Here is an 18,099-nt window from a genome sequence, read left to right as displayed (position 1 = left end):
ATATATACGTCATAGATTGACAGTTTTTAGTTTTTGATATGCAATTGATGAATTAATTACAGTTAGTACTTCATTTAATTATTGTTTGGAATAGAGTTTTTCATGCAAGTATGTTTTTCTAATATTTCAGAAAAGATTTTGTGTCTAATTGAACCATATCATGCAAAAAATATAAAATAATACATCTAGAGCCTGTAATTTCACTTTCGTTATTAACCTATTTATGTATTTATAACTGTCTACATTTTTTTTTACAGATGGGACTGTCAAGCAAAGTAAAATCTGCTCGCCATAGGCAGCGTGTTAATTCTGATCCTGCAGCAAGAGAGGATCTCCTGGCTAAGAGAAGAGAAAGGTTGTTATACAAATGTTTTAATGAAATCTATAAAAGTAACATGATGTACATATTGGTCTTGTGTCTTTTTCAATACTTTGATGGAATTAATTTGATCCTTTACAAATCATTGTAGACTTATAGCATATCCCTAATGTTATATAACATTACTGTTTTAGCTACCAGAGAAGAAAATGTCAGGGAAAGATTTCCTATACGAAGTCAAATGAGATGCCAGAGAGAGAGAAATATGCAGAAAGATAAATGGAAGGCTGCATCCAGATGTTACAGGTTAAGAAAAAGGATGGCAAACACTGTATTACACCTTACACCACCATCTATGGAGATCACCCCCCCAGTTGATGTAAATTTAGAACAAGAGCAGCCACAAGAGCAGGTGGAGAATACACGTCAAGCTGTGATAGAGTCCATACCCCAAATTGAGGATTTTAATCCACTAGTGTCCTCCACACCAGAGAGAGATAAAAAAAGAAAAAAATAAGTCACAAGAAACTGCAGAAGGAGAAATGTCAACTGAAAAGGCAGGTCATGAATTGGAGGAAACGGCTTGCGAATATGAGAAAACAAAAATAAAATTTCAGGAAGAGAGAGAAGCGGTTAATAAAAGGAAAAAGAGTAAGTGAAAAATTCAATCAGCTGAGAAAAAGCAAGCTGTTATAGATTTTCTCTCCAGAGACAAACAGTCGTCTTTTAGCTGGGAAAAAACACACTGTCACCAAAAATAAAAATAAGATGCAAAGAAGAGTCCCGACAAAGCCACTCAGTGAGCACCAGGCTCGGACTGGTAATCTGTGATACCGGGCATTTGCCAGAAGGGCCGGTCCACATTTCAGCGTGCGAGGGCCGGCCCTCCTTCAATCATACCGGCCCCAATACTGATTATACGACCGCCTTACTTACCTGACAATACGGATAACTCAAAGAGCCCAAGAAAGAACCTAACGACAAATTGTTGCAATGGTGCATCCAGTATATATAGCGCTTCCTTGTCATGCACATCTATGTGACGGTTCCTATATGGTATAATTTTCTATTTCTTCAAACTGTAAAATCCTGTTTCTTCAAACTGTACAATCATTGCAACAAACTAAATTAAAATGCTAACTAAAATGCTTTCTTTAAACTAAACTACGATTTTCTTCTTATATTTGGCGAATTTATGTTCGAATATTTTGCAAAAATATGTTGCGGTGCACGATGGGATTATACATCTAACAGCGAACGTTAACGGTCCATGGATGCTGCGGATGTTGCTTTGCTTATATTTTAATTTCAGTGGATGGGCTAAAAATCATGGAAGGAGTTGGCAAAAAGAAGAAAGGGGGAGCGGAGAAGATTCGGGACAAAAGGCAGAAATCTCTACAAGCTGAGGCGTCTGGATGTTTTAAAATAGATCGCTTGTTTGCTGTGGCCAGTGCTTCAACCGTTGCTGCTAGTGCCCCCGACGTCCCTGGTGCCCCCGACGTCCCTGCTGCTACAACCTAACATAATCCATTGCTTGCTAGCCTAGCAGGACTGTCCGGGTATGTTAAACCGTGTGGATTAATGTGGAATAATTGCAACTTGCAAGAAGCCCCGCGATCAAGACAGCGTCAAGGTAGGCCGTTTGGTTTTTAATTGTGCCCACCGCGACATGTTGAATTCGGCTCACAGGTCTTTCTTAAAGGGGTAGTTCGGAATTTTGGACATAGGGCCTGATTCCGAAGTGAGCATTGGTATTCTATATCACTGGAGACAGTTTTCAACACATTTCATTTGTATAATTCCTTCGTTCACTGTACTCTGCGTTTGTAGCAATGACAGCAGCAGGTAACCTAGGTTTCAGCCCGCCGCTGCCGTAGCCTACGTACAGGAATATAAACACTGCTGCTGAGACCCCGCAATTCCCTCAAAATGCAATGCAATGCAAGGTTGGTTTTATTTCTAACATTATTCTATAAACAGACATTTAGATTTATAGTCTGTCGTTATAATTGATTTACCTCGGGTGTACTGTGGAGTGGGTAAGACTGTTTTTAATAGCAGGCTAGCATTGCCCGTTGACGTGCGCTAGCCTAGCACGAGCGAACTCTGCAACTAGAAGGACTGAATGAAATGTGTTGAAAACTGTCTCCAGTGATATAGAATACCAATGCTCACTTCGGAATCAGGCCCTATGTCCAAAATTCCGAACTACCCCTTTAAGTAGGTTCGCTGAAGTTGGTTCGGCTCATTTGCGCTAAAGGGGGGGGGGGGTCGGTCGGTCGGTCCATAAGGGGCCGGTGTAGATGGAAAAATGCCAGGGCCGAAAATCGTTCCCAGTCCGACCCTGGTGAGCACCATTCACAATTTAAATCAGAGATGGGACAGCATCTGGCCATGTCGTACAGACAATTTACCCGAAGACCTCCTTTTTATATCACAGAGCCAAAGACGAAGGATAGGGAGACGTGTGCCTGTGCAGAACATGAACATATCAGGCTTTTGATCAGCAAACTCCACCCACGAGGGCTGTTGCAGACAACCAGCCTCTCGCAAATACTATGTTCAATCATGTGTGAGCCAAAAAATAAAGATTGCATGGACTGCATATGCCTGGATTGCTGCTTCGAGGAGGTCAAGTTTCCAGAGACAGACTTCCTAGCTGAAGTGTAATGGGAACAATGGGAGCGTGTCACTTCAAACAATGGAGAAAAAACCTTCGCCAATGTTGTAAAAAAAACATACTCGGGGACAGTCCAGGAGTTAAAAGATGCGTTTCAAAAGAAGATTGAAGCAATAGCCATCCATCAATTCAATTGGGTCCACCAAACGGAACAGTTCCATGCTTTAAAAGAAAGGCTCACTGAAACTGAAGCTGTGTTACACGTAGATTTTTCGGAGAACTACGCTTGCAAGTTGAGCATGGAGATACAAGCTTTTCATTTTGGAGGCAGCCGGAAGCAGGCTGCAATTCACACTGCTGTCCTCTATACAGTCAATGCCACCAAATCATATGCGACTTTCAGACAGCCTCCGCCATGATGAGCGTTCAGTGTGGGCACACCTGGAGCCCATACTAAAAGAGCTTCGCACAAAATGCCCACAAATCACTACCCTGCATATCATCAATGACGGCCCCGTAACACAATACAGGAACAAGACAAACTTTTACCTGTTAAGTACTTTGCCTTTCATTCATGGGTTCAAGAATACTACATGGAACTACTATTTGGAGAGGGCTCATGGAAAGGGTCCCCCAGCTGGCATTGGCGGTGCTGTCAAATGAGAGGCAGATCTAAATTTACAGCGAGGAGGTGAGCTGCAGACTCCAGTGGACTTATACAACATGCTGACAATAAAAGCAGGATCGAATATAACATACGATTGGATTAACAAGCAGAGTATGCAAAAATTCGATGAAATGATCCCCGACAAATCGGCAACTGCGGGACACATTCAAAATCCACCAAGTTTTGTCTTCACAGGCTGGAATCATTTTTCACAGAGAGGTGTCATGCTTTTGCAAGTATGCAGATCTGACAACATGCATGTGTTACAAGCCAGTACTGGTGAACCTGGGGCCCACCACCTGCCACACTAAGGTTCCCTCAAACACTCCAAAAGCAGCTGGTCTTGAAGACTAGAGTGGCAAGTTCGTGATCATCACCTATGAAGAGCTTCCATATGTAGGCCAGGTCCTCAAGGTCGTGGGAGAGGATATCCAGGTTAGCTCCATGCGGCAGTCCGATGAAAAAAACGTTTTCATGTGGCCACAGATTGCCAACATAATATTCCACAACAAGAAAAACGTCCAGGCTGTAATTTCAGAGCCAGAGCCAGCAAACTCACGCTACTCTCAGTTGAGCATCCAAGATTGGGCAACGTTCCGAAACTGGGGTTAAATGTGGGGCGAAGTGGAGGAAAGAAGAGGAGATGAGGAGAGAGGAGAGGAGTGGAGGAGAGATGAGAGAGGAGTGAAGGAGAGGAGAGAGGAGGAGAGGAGTGGAGGAGTGGAGGAGAGGAGAGAGGAGTGGAGTAGAGAGAGCTAAGTCACAGCTATTTCGAAAAGTGTGTATCCATCACCCATTTTTGCTCTTTGTCTTTCGCATAAGTCAAAAACCACCTCAAGCGAGCGGAAAAACTTTTTGGAGTGGATTTTTATGCGAATTTTGGTGTTTCCATCACCGTTTACTGATTCGGTACAAAATTCTCATAAAAACAGGGGGATGGTAACGCAGCTACTGACAGGCTTTTATGTGTCACTTAAACAGTTTGTTTAGAGAAATGTAGCATTGGAAGGGGCTTGGTTGCTCTTTTCTGGCCAGGAGTTTTGTCACCTTTTTTGGCCATCACCAGTTTACACCCGTTAGCTAAATGGTGTATGGTTTGAAGAACATGAGGACAGTGTTTGGCCATCTTGACTCTTGGGAGCACAGTTCCACCAATAGAATAACCAAATCACATGGCCTAGTGGATCCTCTTTGTAGATAGGGATCCTCCTCATTAACACACAGCGGTTTTTCCACATCTCTTCCCTTTCAGTCTCTCAGATACACAAACAAACACACTGTGTATGTCAACCGGGGCCACTCTGTGTCATCGCTTTGATGCTCAAACCAACAGACCCTGGTGTCTGATCACAACTCTCTGATCATGGAGCTCTGACACACTCACGATCCCACTTGCTTTCTCACACACGCTCAATCTCTCTCCGTGTCTCACACACACACACGCACACGCACACACACACACACACACACACACACACACACACACACACACACACACACACACACACAAAGTATCTCCCTTTTCCTCACACACACACACACACACACACATATTGCTCTCACAGAGAGACACACAGTATCCCTCTCTCTCGATGTCTGACTCCATCTCTCTCACACAAACATGCCCAGCTGTAAAGGATTGGAATAGAATTGAATACTTTCCATTTATATTCATAACTTGATATCCGTTTGCCAATCAAAGCATTTAAAGGCACATTTGACTTCTGGTCTCATTTACTTAAGATTCAACTCTGAAAGTATCAGGGCATATGTGTTGCATTTGATACCTTTACTGTAATATGCTCTAATATAAAGTATATGTACGATTTCCCTGTGCCAAGGCAAATATCATGTATCAAGTACAAAAATACATGTGGCTTGGCATACCCTGCAGGCGGGACTACGCACGGAGAATAGACCTCTTTCGAATAATTTTTATATTTTTATTTTTATTCAAGCCTGAACGAATGAGTAGACGACATCTAAGTGTAGGCTACTATTTACAAATGCAAAAAACCCCAACATATTCTTTATTTTGCTGACCACATGTTTTTTATCCCGACCAAAGCCTCGTAAGGAAAGTCCCTCTGAGTCTTTCTCATAGATAACAACATCTTTCAACGTCTTCGTTAAATGCGACTGCATCACCTTATCTCCCGTGATGGTCAGCATCTCGCAGATTTCACCGTCTCTCCTGTTAGAACTACTCATATCGCTGCGATGTCTCTGTTGTAGAGACAACGCAGCAAAATCTCTACTTCTATCACATTTACATGAAAATGAAACCCGTAATATGTGGAGGGTCCGAGAGGGTAAATTGGGGTGCGAAATCAACATTACCTCGTTAATGTAAACGTGGGACCATGCCGGAAAAGGCGGGCGTAAGACGAGCATATTTGTCTGTGTACATTTTTTGAATAATTATCACAAATATGCACTTGCAAAAATAGATGAAATTAATGTGAGTTAGTGGCCTCATAACCTTAGACAAATAAATTAGCAAAAATATAATAAACTGTGGGTAAACATTGTTGTGTTTTTCATCTAATGTTCAGATGGAATATAATTTAAAACCATTTAAAGTATTCTACAAAAATACTTTACAACAGGTAAATGTCATTAGCTCTGATGCATTGCCTCAACTAGGGAAATTATATCTGTGCCTCTCTGAGACATGTTTATGCAAATGTATACAAATGAATAGCACCTTTAACGACAGATTGTGGCATTAGAGCAACAACACTAAGTGTGATTTAAAGGTGCTCCCAGAGAGTAGCAGAGGAGGATAGAGCTTTGCTGAAGTACCTGCCAAGTACCAGAGATCACACCACACATCTGTTCGCTTGCCTTGTCTCTTCCTCCTGTCTCCGTCAGATTTTGCTCTGTCTCTCCCCTCTTTGATTCTTTGTCAACGCATCTCCCTTCTAATTCTTCTTCCAACTGGAATTCACCTATGTTATATAAGCTGTTAATACAGCGCAGCACAACAGCATATCTTTACATTTGTCGGTCGGTGCTGCGGTGTGTTCCTTACTTTTCATCCCCCACACCTTTCTCTTCCATGTCATCTCTCCCCTTGACGGAGCAGCACTGCACTGGGGGATTGGAAAGTTGTCAGTCAACACTTCCTCTAGCACCAGTGATGTCTATCAAAATGTTTCAATACATCTAGAACTGTCCCTATAGAAAGTCCCTGTAGAAAGTCCCTATAAAACCAAATGGAATGATGTTGGCTCGGGGATTCCCCCTCATAGACTCACGACTACACTCAATTATAGTTTCAACAATCTGTTTCAATGCAGCTACTATCACATTAGTGAGTTCATAAACCATGTTGAGTGTGTTTGTAGGCTGGAGGGACACACACACACACACACACACACGCACGCACGCACGCACGCACGCACGCACGCACGCACGCACGCACGCACGCACGCACGCACGCACGCACACACACACACACACACACACACACACACACACACACACACACACACACACAGCGAAACCAAAGTAGATACCAATTCTAGTTTTCAACTTACTATAGAATGGGAAACACCTATTTTATTAACAGAGGAATACATTTATCGGTTATTTGCCAGGGCAGTCAATGCTAGTGCTTGCTTATTAATCTCAAGTCTGTTTGGGAATTTTTAGCAGCAAGTCTGTCCATCGTTGTGTGTGTGTCTGTTTTTTACATTCCTCGGCCCAAATCAAATCCTCAAACCATTTCAGGCAGTGTAGTAATGGCTTATGTGGATGTAGTTTGATGCAAATTGCGTGGAAAATGGGTATATATCTCAACAGTGTGAACACTAGTTGACGTTGTTCATAAAAGTAAATCACAAAAAAATGTTTACTTCCTCAAAGAGAATAATGGAATGGTTCTGTGACAAACCGTGGAACCGACCAGCGGCTAACATGCTGATTTGGATTCATCTTTAGAGTTCAAGCTCACCAAAGCTTGTGGGTGTGGAAGAGGTTGGACGGTGGTGTCACTTATAGGACCATTTTCACTCACACATTCCCTTTGTAGAAGGGAGCAACCCCAACTACACTACAGAGGAACATTGAAAGTGCCTGAATGGGATGTTGATGATGATGATGATGATGATGATGATGATGATGATGATGATGATGATGATGATGATGATGATGGTGATGTTGCAGTGGAGTGGACTCTTTCATGTTTAAAGTGGCTTCTGAGTGTAACACAGTTGAGAGTGGAACCGTTTTCGAAGTCCAAAAACTATCGTTTTTGTGACTGCTAATTGCCTCATTAAGAAGGGTGCTTGTTGTCATTACAGAGCAAAACAAATGGTGTCATTGTAAATTTGAGCTGAGATAATAGTACCAATGTAAAAAAATACAAGTGAGGGTTAGGTTTAATTATTTTACTCTTACTGGTATATATAATGAGAGTGTGTGTGTGTGTGTTTGTGTGTGTGGGTGTGTGTGTGTGTGTGTGTGTGTGTGTGTGTGTGTGTGTGTGTGTGTGTGTGTGTGTGTGTGTGTGTGTGTGTGTGTGTGTGAGAGAACGTTTCAACTTTTTCATTATAATTTGTTTGACTCACTGTAATTGTCTCTACTGGTATTACCAGTAGTATTCGCAAGTAGCAGACAAATACTAATAGCAAGTAGCAGACAACTTGGGTGTTTAAGGCCAGATGTCTGAGTCATAAAGGTTACAGTGGGGCCATCTTTCATTTGGTACTGCATGTTTGTTCCCCTTATTTCTTCGAGAATAACCACATATCTCCTAGTTTACGTTCATTCATAAAAACACAGTTTTTCCAATGTATTTATGGGACGTAAAATGTGAGGCACAGAGATATGATAAAACACGGTTTGGCCTTTGGTTGAATGTGGATTGCATAGTGCCAGATTTAAAGCTTGACAGCTTCCAGCAGTGTAATCAAATAGTGCCTTTTGTGTCCTTCATTTGAAAGAATGTTTTGACTCTAATAGTGATGTCCTGCCTTAAGCCTCATCAATTGCATAATGCATTATTGTGATGTTGGACCGAACTTCAAGGATAACTCTGCTATTCAATAACTCATATGTCATCTGGGTTACTGGTTGTCGGGAATCTACTGGAGTCTACTACTGTTGTCCACTCATAGTAGTTCCTAGTCTAATCTCCTAGTCTCCACTCCTAGTGTTTCTAAGCCTAGTCTCCTAGTGTCCACTCGTAGTAACTCCCTAGGGTAGTCTCCTAGAGCCAACTACTAGTGTTCCCTAGGGTAGTCTTCTAGTGTCCACTTCTTATGCCCACTCATAGTCTGTCCTAGTAGTGGTCAATCCTGTTGTAGTCTCCTAATGTCTGCCTACGTTGCCTGTCTGGATCTAGTGGGGATACTCCAACTGCATACTTAATGGCTTCTTATTTTTCACACCACATAGATATGGTTTGCAAGTGAGGGTTAGTTATTTGTTCATGGTAATTGGGTTATCGTCGATGCTATTTTCAGCGGGCAATTACAATTTTACTTGGCTGGTATACTATATGCAAATTCCTTCATTTCTGTTATACCTTTAACTATTGTTAATGTATACGCTTTGTATAAACCGATATTAAAAGACAATGACAGAAGAAAATGTCAGCCAAAGGATCAAATTTCTGGTACTTATGATAGTTTCATTTGCTAATTTGGAGACACATTTAAAATCGAGGAAGACAACAAACAGAGCATATCATCCACATGGATTGCATGCTTTGTGAATCACAACATGCATTTTTGAAGGCCGTGGCTCAGTGAGAAGTGCAGAGGGCCAATATCTGACCATTGTTGCACGCCATTATATAACTTTGATACAAAACCAATCGAAAACACCATATCGACCAATGAAAGAGGTAGTATTCTAACCACAGTCCTATAGTTCCACAAAACTCAGAGAGTGGACAGGGGGATCTGATGGATCACGGTGTCGATGGCCGTTATTTGCAGGATGAGAACAGTTCAGGGGAAGAAAAGGTGATCGATTTTAACGTTCAAGAATTAGGGAAGAATCCTTACCTACCGAAAAAGGAAATTTGTCATTTGTTAATAGTCGTAGCAATATAATATAGGAATAAATAGTATGAAATGTTTAAACGATTGCGTCAGAGACCTCTGCAAAAAAAAGACCATTACTGACTTCAAAATGCCAAGGATATTCAACTAGGCAAACTGGGCCATACCCAAACAGAGGGAGAAAGCTAAGCAGAGAGCAGGAGAAGGAAGATTAATAGGAAAAGGAAAGTACGGTTCAACAGGAATGGGGGTGTGGAAGGCGGGAGAACCAGGAGGAGGGACCCAGAGTGGAGGAGAGCTGAAATGATGCTAATGATGATGCAGCATGCTGACGGAGAAGTTGCCTCTCTCATTGTCAACGTTCATGAGAGAGCAACAGTGAAAACATTTATGCCACCATCACTGTGGGGCTTCCAGTGTGTTCTCTGCCTTTTGGTGTTTGTATGTGTGCTACAGAGGGTGAGGAAAACATAAACAGACATAGCATCTGGTGTTGATCACAACAAGACCCGAGACACTATAACACCATAAGCACAGGCAGAAGACAGAGGGTGAAAGGGAAACACACAAAGTCTGGCTAAAACGATACCTTACATAAAAGGAAATGGGATAGAGGTTCTAACACAAATCAAAACGTGTTTTTTGTCCCCAAAAGAGCTGTTTGACCCACACAAGCCATAACCATTAGAGGCCACACCTTTGATTGCATAAATCACCATTAGATGCATTCTCTTCGACATCAATGGACACCGCTGAGCATTTCTGCAAGCAGTGAATGTGCTGTAGAATGTTTTCTCTCATCCTTTACAAAAGAGAATCCAACACATGGACCCCTCTCTGAATTATTTTATTTTTTATGTTTGGTGTTTTGTTTATTATTAAAGGAATCTGGTGTTTTATATGAACAAATGATATTGTATGAGAAGCTATGCTATTCAACTTTCATAAAGATGTGTATGAATATTTATAAATCTAGAGTACTTTTCAAAAAGAACAAGGGACAAATTACTTTTGTAGTTCTGCCAAACATTTTTATGCAGACATGCATTGTATGCCAAATTGAATACAAAAAAAAACAGGGTTAGGGATTGTGTGATACATGTTCATATGTCATGCTGTCTTTTATGTTTGTAAGTAGTGTGTACGATGAGCTCTGAAAGAGTTTTTCTGCATGCATGTGAAAGATGAATTCATAAGATGAGCCCTAGGATAACCTGACACACTCAGCAAGTTCAGATGCTTCATGTAGTCTTTCACCATCTAACATGTTGTTATCCAGAACCACACACATGCTTCTGCGTGATGAGATACTCAACCTCTTTAGCACCCTTTTACCCTCTCTGTTATCGTCTTTCAATTGTACAAATGCTGCGCTGATAAAAATATTGACCTTGATCTACTTAAAAAAGGTAAGGCAACTTTTTGCATCAGATTATTATGCAGATAAAGCAAGGCTAGTCTTTGTATATACTTGATTTCTTGTGTGTAAGAAAGGAGTTTTGGAAGTAAAGTCAATATTAATTTTTCAAGTAAATGTAACCCCTATGAAAGTACAGCTTTGTGTTAACTGATTAGTATTTGTTTGTTTGGCATCATAGTTAATTAGTTTCATTTTAATATCTGACTGTTGTTGCCTAAAATAGCCGCTAGAGGGCACATTATGTATGTGATATGTAGTTAATCCAGTAGCCGTGAGCATTGCATGCTGGGATCAATAACACCTTAGCTAAGCCTGATGCTAACAACTCACGATCCAGCAACGAGTGAAGTTGGGGCATTTTATGGAAAAAAATACTGTCTGTACTTGATCGAAGTTGTTGCCAGAGGTTTCCTGGCCGCCGCGACCGGACGATTTGCTTTCTTTTGTTTTATATGATTGAGGACTCCAGTGAGTGTACTAGTTAGCATGCTACGTTGCTAGCTGACATGTAATATATATATTTTTTTTAACCAACAAAAAATCTATTGGAGTCAACTGTAAATGTTATGGAGACATTGAAATTAGTTAATATGTTGAGGTTGTGTTTTAGAAATGCATTTATTTTTATTTTTATTAAAAATACATAAGGGTGAATATAAATGAGAGACATGATTGATTAGAGATAAGGGATAATTTGTGTAACATGATTTATTAATACTGTTAAAAAAAGAAACAAACACAATGATGTCTAAGGTTTTAAGGTCTGAGGATATAGTTCATAATTCCTTTTGTAGTCAGTATTATAAGTTGCACTTTGAGTTAAAGAGAGATATCATACTGTATAGTAATTGATGATAGATAATTAATTTTATTTCCTGCTATGGCAGATTGGTTTTATGAGTTGCTGGATCTCTACTGACCCCCTTGGCCATCATGCCTCATGTATTTTAATATGTGCTCTTTCAATAATCTTTTACTTTTCTTATTCCAAGAGGTATCTTCATTCACAGTATTGCTACTGTAAAAGTTGCAAGTCTTCCCTTGCTGACATCAATTATCCATTCCTAAATGTAACCATATGAATAATCTATAAATCCCATGACATTTCAACGAGACCTTGGTAGGCGTGAATGGGGTTTGAACCCATGATCTTCGGTTTACGAGACCGACGCCTTACCACTTGGCCACCACGCCTCAGAATTTACCAAAACCAATCTTGAAAAAAAGTTTAACTTTTCATTTTCTTGTTTATTGAGGTTCGGTATGTCTTCCTCCACAGTATTGTTACTGTAAGAGAATTCCCATGCTTGAACTAAAGAAAACAAACGTCCATCCCACAATGTAAAGATAATGACATTCAATTACATTCCATTTCACAGAGACCTTGCTAGGCATGGATGGGGTTTGATTCAATGGTCTTCTGTTCACGATACTGACCCCCGCCTTGGCCATCATGCCTCATGAATTTGAATGTGTGCTCTTCACGAAATTATGTTCTTAATTATTGAAGTTCTGAGTGTCATCTATCACAGTATTGCTACTGTCAAGGTTTTTCCTTGCCGGAGTTGATGACATCAAATGTCCATTCCCCAATGTAACTAAATGGATATTCTGTAAATCCCATGACATTTCAACATGGGATTTACATCAAGACTTACATCGAGACCTTGCTAGGCGTGAATGGGGTTTGAACCCATGATCTTCGGTTTACGAGACCGACGCCTTACCACTTGGCCACCACGCCGCATGATTTATAATATGTGCTCTTTATAAAATCTTAAACTTTTCTTATTCCAAACGTACTACTTGACATCATTCACATTATTGCTACTGTATAGGTCTTCCCTTGCTGAAAGTGATGACATCAATTGTCCATTCCCAATTGTAATTATCTGAACATTCTGTATATCACATGACATTTCTTCAAGAACTTGCAAGGCGTGAATGAACCCATGAACTTCGGTTTACGAGACCGACGCCTTACCACTTGGCCACCACGCCTCAAAATTTACCAAAACCAATCTTGAAAAAAAGTTTAACTTTTCATTATCTTGTTTATTGAGGTTCGGTATGTCTTCCTCCACAGTATTGTTACTGTAAGCGAATTCCCAAGCTTGAACTAAAGAAAACAAACGTCCATCCCACAATGTAAAGATAATGACATTCTGTAAATTACATTCCATTTCACAGAGACCTTGCTAGGCATGGATGGGGTTTGATTCAATGGTCTTCTGTTCACGATACTGACCCCCTTGGCCATCATGCCTCATGAATTTGAAGGTGTGCTCTACAAGAATATGTTCTTAATTATTGAAGTTCTGAGTGTCTTCAATCACAGTATTGCTACTGTCAAGGTTTTTCCTTGCCGGAGTTGATGACATCAAATGTCCATTCCCCAATGTAACTATATGGATATTCTGTAAAACCCATGACATTTCATCATGGGATTTACATCTAGACCTTGCTAGGCGTGAATGGGGTTTGAACCCATGATCTTCGGTTTACGAGACCGACGCCTTACCACTTGGCCACCACGCCTCAGAAATTACCAAAACCAATCTTGAAAAAAAGTTTAACTTTTCATTATCTTGTTTATTGAGGTTTGGTATGTCTTCCTCCACAGTATTGTTACTGTAAGAGAATTCCCAAGCTTGAACTAAAGAAAACAAACGTCCATCCCACAATGTAAAGATAATGACATTCTGTAAATTACATTTCACAGAGACCTTGCTAGGCATGGATGGGGTTTGATTCAATGGTCTTCTGTTCACGATACTGACCCCCTTGGCCATCATGCCTCATGAATTTGAATGTGGGCTCTACAAGAAACTATGTTCTTAATTATTGAAGTTCTGAGTGTCTTCAATCACAGTATTGCTACTGTCAAGGTTATTCCTTGCCAGAGTAGATGACATCAAATGTCCATGCCCCAATGTAACTATATCGATATTCTGTAAATCCCATGACATTTCAACATGGGATTTACATCGAGACTTACATCGAGACCTTGCTAGGCATGAATGAGGTTTGAACCCATGATCTTCGGTTTACGAGACCGACGCCTTACCACTTGGCCACCATGCCTCAGAAATTTCCAAAACCAATCTTGAAAAAAAGTTTAACTTTTCATTTTCTTGTTTATTGAGGTTCGGTATGTCTTCCTCCACAGTATTGTTACTGTAAGAGAATTCCCAAGCTTGAACTAAAGAAAACAAAAGTCCATCCCACAATGTAAAGATAATGACAATCTCTAAATTACATTTCACAGAGACCTTGCTAGGCATGGATGGGGTTTGATTCAATGGTCTTCTGTTCACGATACTGACCCCCTTGGCCATCATGCCTCATGAATTTGAATGTGTGCTCTTCACGAAATTATGTTCTTAATTATTGATGTTCTGAGTGTCTTCAATCACAGTATTGCTACTGTCAAGGTTTTTCCTTGCCGGAGTAGATGACATCAAATGTCCATTCACCAATGTAACTATATGGATATTCTGTAAATCACATTACATTTCAACATGGGATTTACATCGAGACTTACATCGAGACCTTGCTAGGCGTGAATGGGGTTTGAACCCATGATCTTCGGTTTACGAGACCGACGCCTTACCAATTGGCCACCACGCCTCAAAATTTACCAAAACCAATCTTGAAAAAAACTTTAACTTTTCATTTTCTTGTTTATTGAGGTTCGGTATGTCTTCCTCCACAGTATTGTTACTGTAAGAGAATTCCCATGCTTGAACTAAAGAAAACAAACGTCCATCCCACAATGCAAAGATAATGACATTCTGTAAATTACATACCATTTCACAGAGACCTTGCTAGGCATGGATGGGGTTTGATTCAATGCTCTTCTGTTCACGATACTGACCCCCTTAGCCATCATGCCTCATGAATTTGAATGTGTGTTCTGCACGAAATTATGTTCTTGATTATTGATGTTCTGAGTGTCTTCAATCACAGTATTGCTACTGTCAAGGTTTTTCCTTGCCGGAGTAGATGACATCAAATGTCCATTCACCAATGTAACTATATGGATATTCTGTTAATCACATGACATTTCAAGATGGGATTTACATCGAGACTTACATCGAGACCTTGCTAGGCGTGAATGAGGTTTGAACCCATGATCTTCGGTTTACGAGACCGACGCCTTACCACTTGGCCACCATGCCTCAGAAATTACCAAAACCAATCTTGAAAAAAAGTCTAACTTTTCATTATCTTGTTTATTGAGGTTCGGTATGTCTTCCTCCACAGTATTGTTACTGTAAGAGAATTCCCAAGCTTGAACTAAAGAAAACAAACGTCCATCCTACAATGTAAAGATAATGACATTCTGTAAATTACATTTCACAGAGACCTTGCTAGGCATGGATGGGGTTTGATTCAATGGTCTTATAAAATCTTAAACTTTTCTTATTCCAAACGTTCTACTTGACATCATTCACATTATTGCTACTGTATAGGTCTTCCCTTGCTGAAAGTGATGACATCAATTGTCCTTTCCCAAATGTAATTATCTGAACATTCTGTATAACACTTGACATTACTTCAAGAACTTGCTAGGCGTGAATGGGGTTTGAACCCATGATCTTCGGTTTACGAGACCGACGCCTTACCACTTGGCCACCACGCCTCAGAAATTACCAAAACCAATCTTGAAAAAAAGTCTAACTTTTCATTATCTTGTTTATTGAGGTTCGGTATGTCTTCCTCCACAGTATTGTTACTGTAAGAGAATTCCCAAGCTTGAACTAAAGAAAACAAACGTCCATCCTACAATGTAAAGATAATGACATTCTGTAAATTACATTTCACAGAGACCTTGCTAGGCATGGATGGGGTTTGATTCAATGGTCTTCTGTTCACGATACTGACCCCCTTGGCCATCATGCCTCATGAATTTGAATGTGGGCTCTAGAAGAAACTTTGTTCTTAATTATTGAAGTTCTGAGTGTCTTCAATCACAGTATTGCTACTGTCAAGGTTTTTCCTTGCCGGAGTTGATGACATCAAATGTCCATTCCCCAATGTAACTATATTGATATACTGTAAATCCCATGACATTTCAACATGGGATTTACATCGAGACTGACATCGAGACCTTGCTAGGCGTGAATGGGGTTTGAACCCATGATCATCGTTTTACGAGACCGACGCCTTACCACTTGGCCACCACGCCTCAGAAATTACCACAACCAATCTTGAAAAAAAGTTTAACTTTTCATTATCTTGTTTATTGAGGTTCGGTATGTCTTCCTCCACAGTATTGTTACTGTAAGAGAATTCCCAAGCTTGAACTAAAGAAAACAAACGTCCATCCCACAATGTAAAGATAATGACATTCTGTAAATTACATTCCATTTCACAGAGACCTTGCTAGGCATGGATGGGTTTTGATTCAATGGTCTTCTGTTCACGATACTGACCCCCTTGGCCATCATGCCTCATGAATTTGAATGTGTGCTCGTCACGAAATTATGTTCTTAATTATTGATGTTCTGAGTGTCTTCAATCACAGTATTGCTACTGTCGAGGTTTTTCCTTGCCGGAGTAGATGACATCAAATGTCCATTCACCAATGTAACTATATGGATATTCTGTAAAACACATGACATTTCAACATGGGATTTACATCGAGACTTACATCGAGACCTTGCTAGGCGTGAATGGGGTTGAACCCATGATCTTCGGTTTACGAGACCGACGCCTTACCACTTGGCCACCACACCACATGAATCAAAATATGTGCTCTTTATAAAATCTTTAACTTTTCTTATTCCAAACGTTCTACTTGACATCATTCACATTATTGCTACTGTATAGGTCTTCCCTTGCTGAAAGTGATGACATCAATTGTCCTTTCCCAATTGTAATTATCTGAACATTCTGTATAACACATGACATTACTTCAAGAACTTGCTAGGCGTGAATGGGGTTTGAACCCATGATCTTCGGTTTACGAGACCGACGCCTTACCACTTGGCCACCACGCCTCAGAAAATACCAAAACCAATCTTGAAAAAAAGTTTAACTTTTCATTATCTTGTTTATTGAGGTTCGGTATGTCTTCCTCCACAATATTGTTACTGTAAGAGAATTCCCAAGCTTGAACTAAAGAAAACCAAAGTCCATCCCACAATGTAAAGATAATGACATTCTGTAAATTACATTCCATTTCACAGAGACCTTGCTAGGCATGGATGGGGTTTGATTCAATGGTCAACTGTCAATGGTCTTGACAGTATTGCTACTGTCAAGGTTTTTCCTTGCCGGAGTTGATGACATCAAATGTCCATTCCCCAATGTAACTATATGGATATTCTGTAATACCCATGACATTTCATCATGGGATTTACATCGAGACTTACATCGAGACCTTGCTAAGCATGAATGGGGTTTGAACCCATGATCTTCGGTTTACGAGATCGACGCCTTACCACTTGGCCACCACGCCTCAGAAATTACCAAAACCAATCTTGAAAAAAAGTTTAACTTTTCATTATCTTGTTTATTGAGGTTCGGTATGTCTTCCTCCACAGTATTGTTACTGTCAGAGAATTCTCATGCTTGAACTAAAGAAAACAAACGTCCATCCCATAATGTAAAGATAATGACATTCTGTAAATTACATACCATTTCACAGAGATCTTGCTAGGCATGGATGGGGTTTGATTCAATGGTCTTCTGTTCACGATACTGACCCCCTTGGCCATCATGCCTCATGAATTTGAATGTGGGCTCTACAAGTAACTATGTCCTCAATTATTGAAATTCTGAGTGTCTTCAATCACAGTATTGCTAGTGTCAAGGTTTTTCCTTGCCGGAGTTGATGACATCAAATGTCCATTCCCCAATGTAACTATATGGATATTCTGTAAATCCCATGACATTTCAACATGGGATTTACATCGAGACTGACATCGAGACCTTGCTAGGCGTGAATGGGGTTTGAACCCATGATCTTCGGTTTACGAGACCGACGCCTTACCGCTTGGCCACCACACCACATGAATCATAATATGTGCTCTTTATAAAATCTTTAACTTT

General features: G+C 40.4%; 12 non-coding genes across 12 annotated transcripts; all 12 read right to left on the bottom strand.

The window, feature by feature from the left end:
• Positions 1-12,162: 12,162 nt before the first annotated feature.
• On the bottom strand, positions 12,163-12,234 carry trnat-cgu (transfer RNA threonine (anticodon CGU)). Its single transcript has one exon. It is a non-coding gene; the product is annotated as a tRNA-Thr (tRNA).
• A 478-nt stretch (positions 12,235-12,712) lies between these two features.
• trnat-cgu (transfer RNA threonine (anticodon CGU)) lies at positions 12,713-12,784 on the bottom strand. The gene has a single exon. It is a non-coding gene; the product is annotated as a tRNA-Thr (tRNA).
• Positions 12,785-13,506: 722 nt separating this feature from the next.
• trnat-cgu (transfer RNA threonine (anticodon CGU)) lies at positions 13,507-13,578 on the bottom strand. The gene has a single exon. It is a non-coding gene; the product is annotated as a tRNA-Thr (tRNA).
• A 474-nt stretch (positions 13,579-14,052) lies between these two features.
• Positions 14,053-14,124, bottom strand: trnat-cgu (transfer RNA threonine (anticodon CGU)). The gene has a single exon. It is a non-coding gene; the product is annotated as a tRNA-Thr (tRNA).
• Positions 14,125-14,598: 474 nt separating this feature from the next.
• On the bottom strand, positions 14,599-14,670 carry trnat-cgu (transfer RNA threonine (anticodon CGU)). Its single transcript has one exon. It is a non-coding gene; the product is annotated as a tRNA-Thr (tRNA).
• Positions 14,671-15,149: 479 nt separating this feature from the next.
• Positions 15,150-15,221, bottom strand: trnat-cgu (transfer RNA threonine (anticodon CGU)). Its single transcript has one exon. It is a non-coding gene; the product is annotated as a tRNA-Thr (tRNA).
• Positions 15,222-15,613: 392 nt separating this feature from the next.
• On the bottom strand, positions 15,614-15,685 carry trnat-cgu (transfer RNA threonine (anticodon CGU)). Its single transcript has one exon. It is a non-coding gene; the product is annotated as a tRNA-Thr (tRNA).
• A 474-nt stretch (positions 15,686-16,159) lies between these two features.
• trnat-cgu (transfer RNA threonine (anticodon CGU)) lies at positions 16,160-16,231 on the bottom strand. Its single transcript has one exon. It is a non-coding gene; the product is annotated as a tRNA-Thr (tRNA).
• Positions 16,232-16,710: 479 nt separating this feature from the next.
• trnat-cgu (transfer RNA threonine (anticodon CGU)) lies at positions 16,711-16,781 on the bottom strand. The gene has a single exon. It is a non-coding gene; the product is annotated as a tRNA-Thr (tRNA).
• A 192-nt stretch (positions 16,782-16,973) lies between these two features.
• Positions 16,974-17,045, bottom strand: trnat-cgu (transfer RNA threonine (anticodon CGU)). The gene has a single exon. It is a non-coding gene; the product is annotated as a tRNA-Thr (tRNA).
• Positions 17,046-17,434: 389 nt separating this feature from the next.
• trnat-cgu (transfer RNA threonine (anticodon CGU)) lies at positions 17,435-17,506 on the bottom strand. The gene has a single exon. It is a non-coding gene; the product is annotated as a tRNA-Thr (tRNA).
• A 479-nt stretch (positions 17,507-17,985) lies between these two features.
• Positions 17,986-18,057, bottom strand: trnat-cgu (transfer RNA threonine (anticodon CGU)). The gene has a single exon. It is a non-coding gene; the product is annotated as a tRNA-Thr (tRNA).
• Positions 18,058-18,099: the final 42 nt, after the last annotated feature.

Source organism: Gadus chalcogrammus, chromosome 10 (genome assembly GCF_026213295.1).
Source record: "Gadus chalcogrammus isolate NIFS_2021 chromosome 10, NIFS_Gcha_1.0, whole genome shotgun sequence".
Classification (NCBI taxonomy): domain Eukaryota; kingdom Metazoa; phylum Chordata; class Actinopteri; order Gadiformes; family Gadidae; genus Gadus; species Gadus chalcogrammus.
Note: the sequence above shows the minus strand (reverse complement) of the source record. Positions and strands in the feature narration are given on the sequence as shown.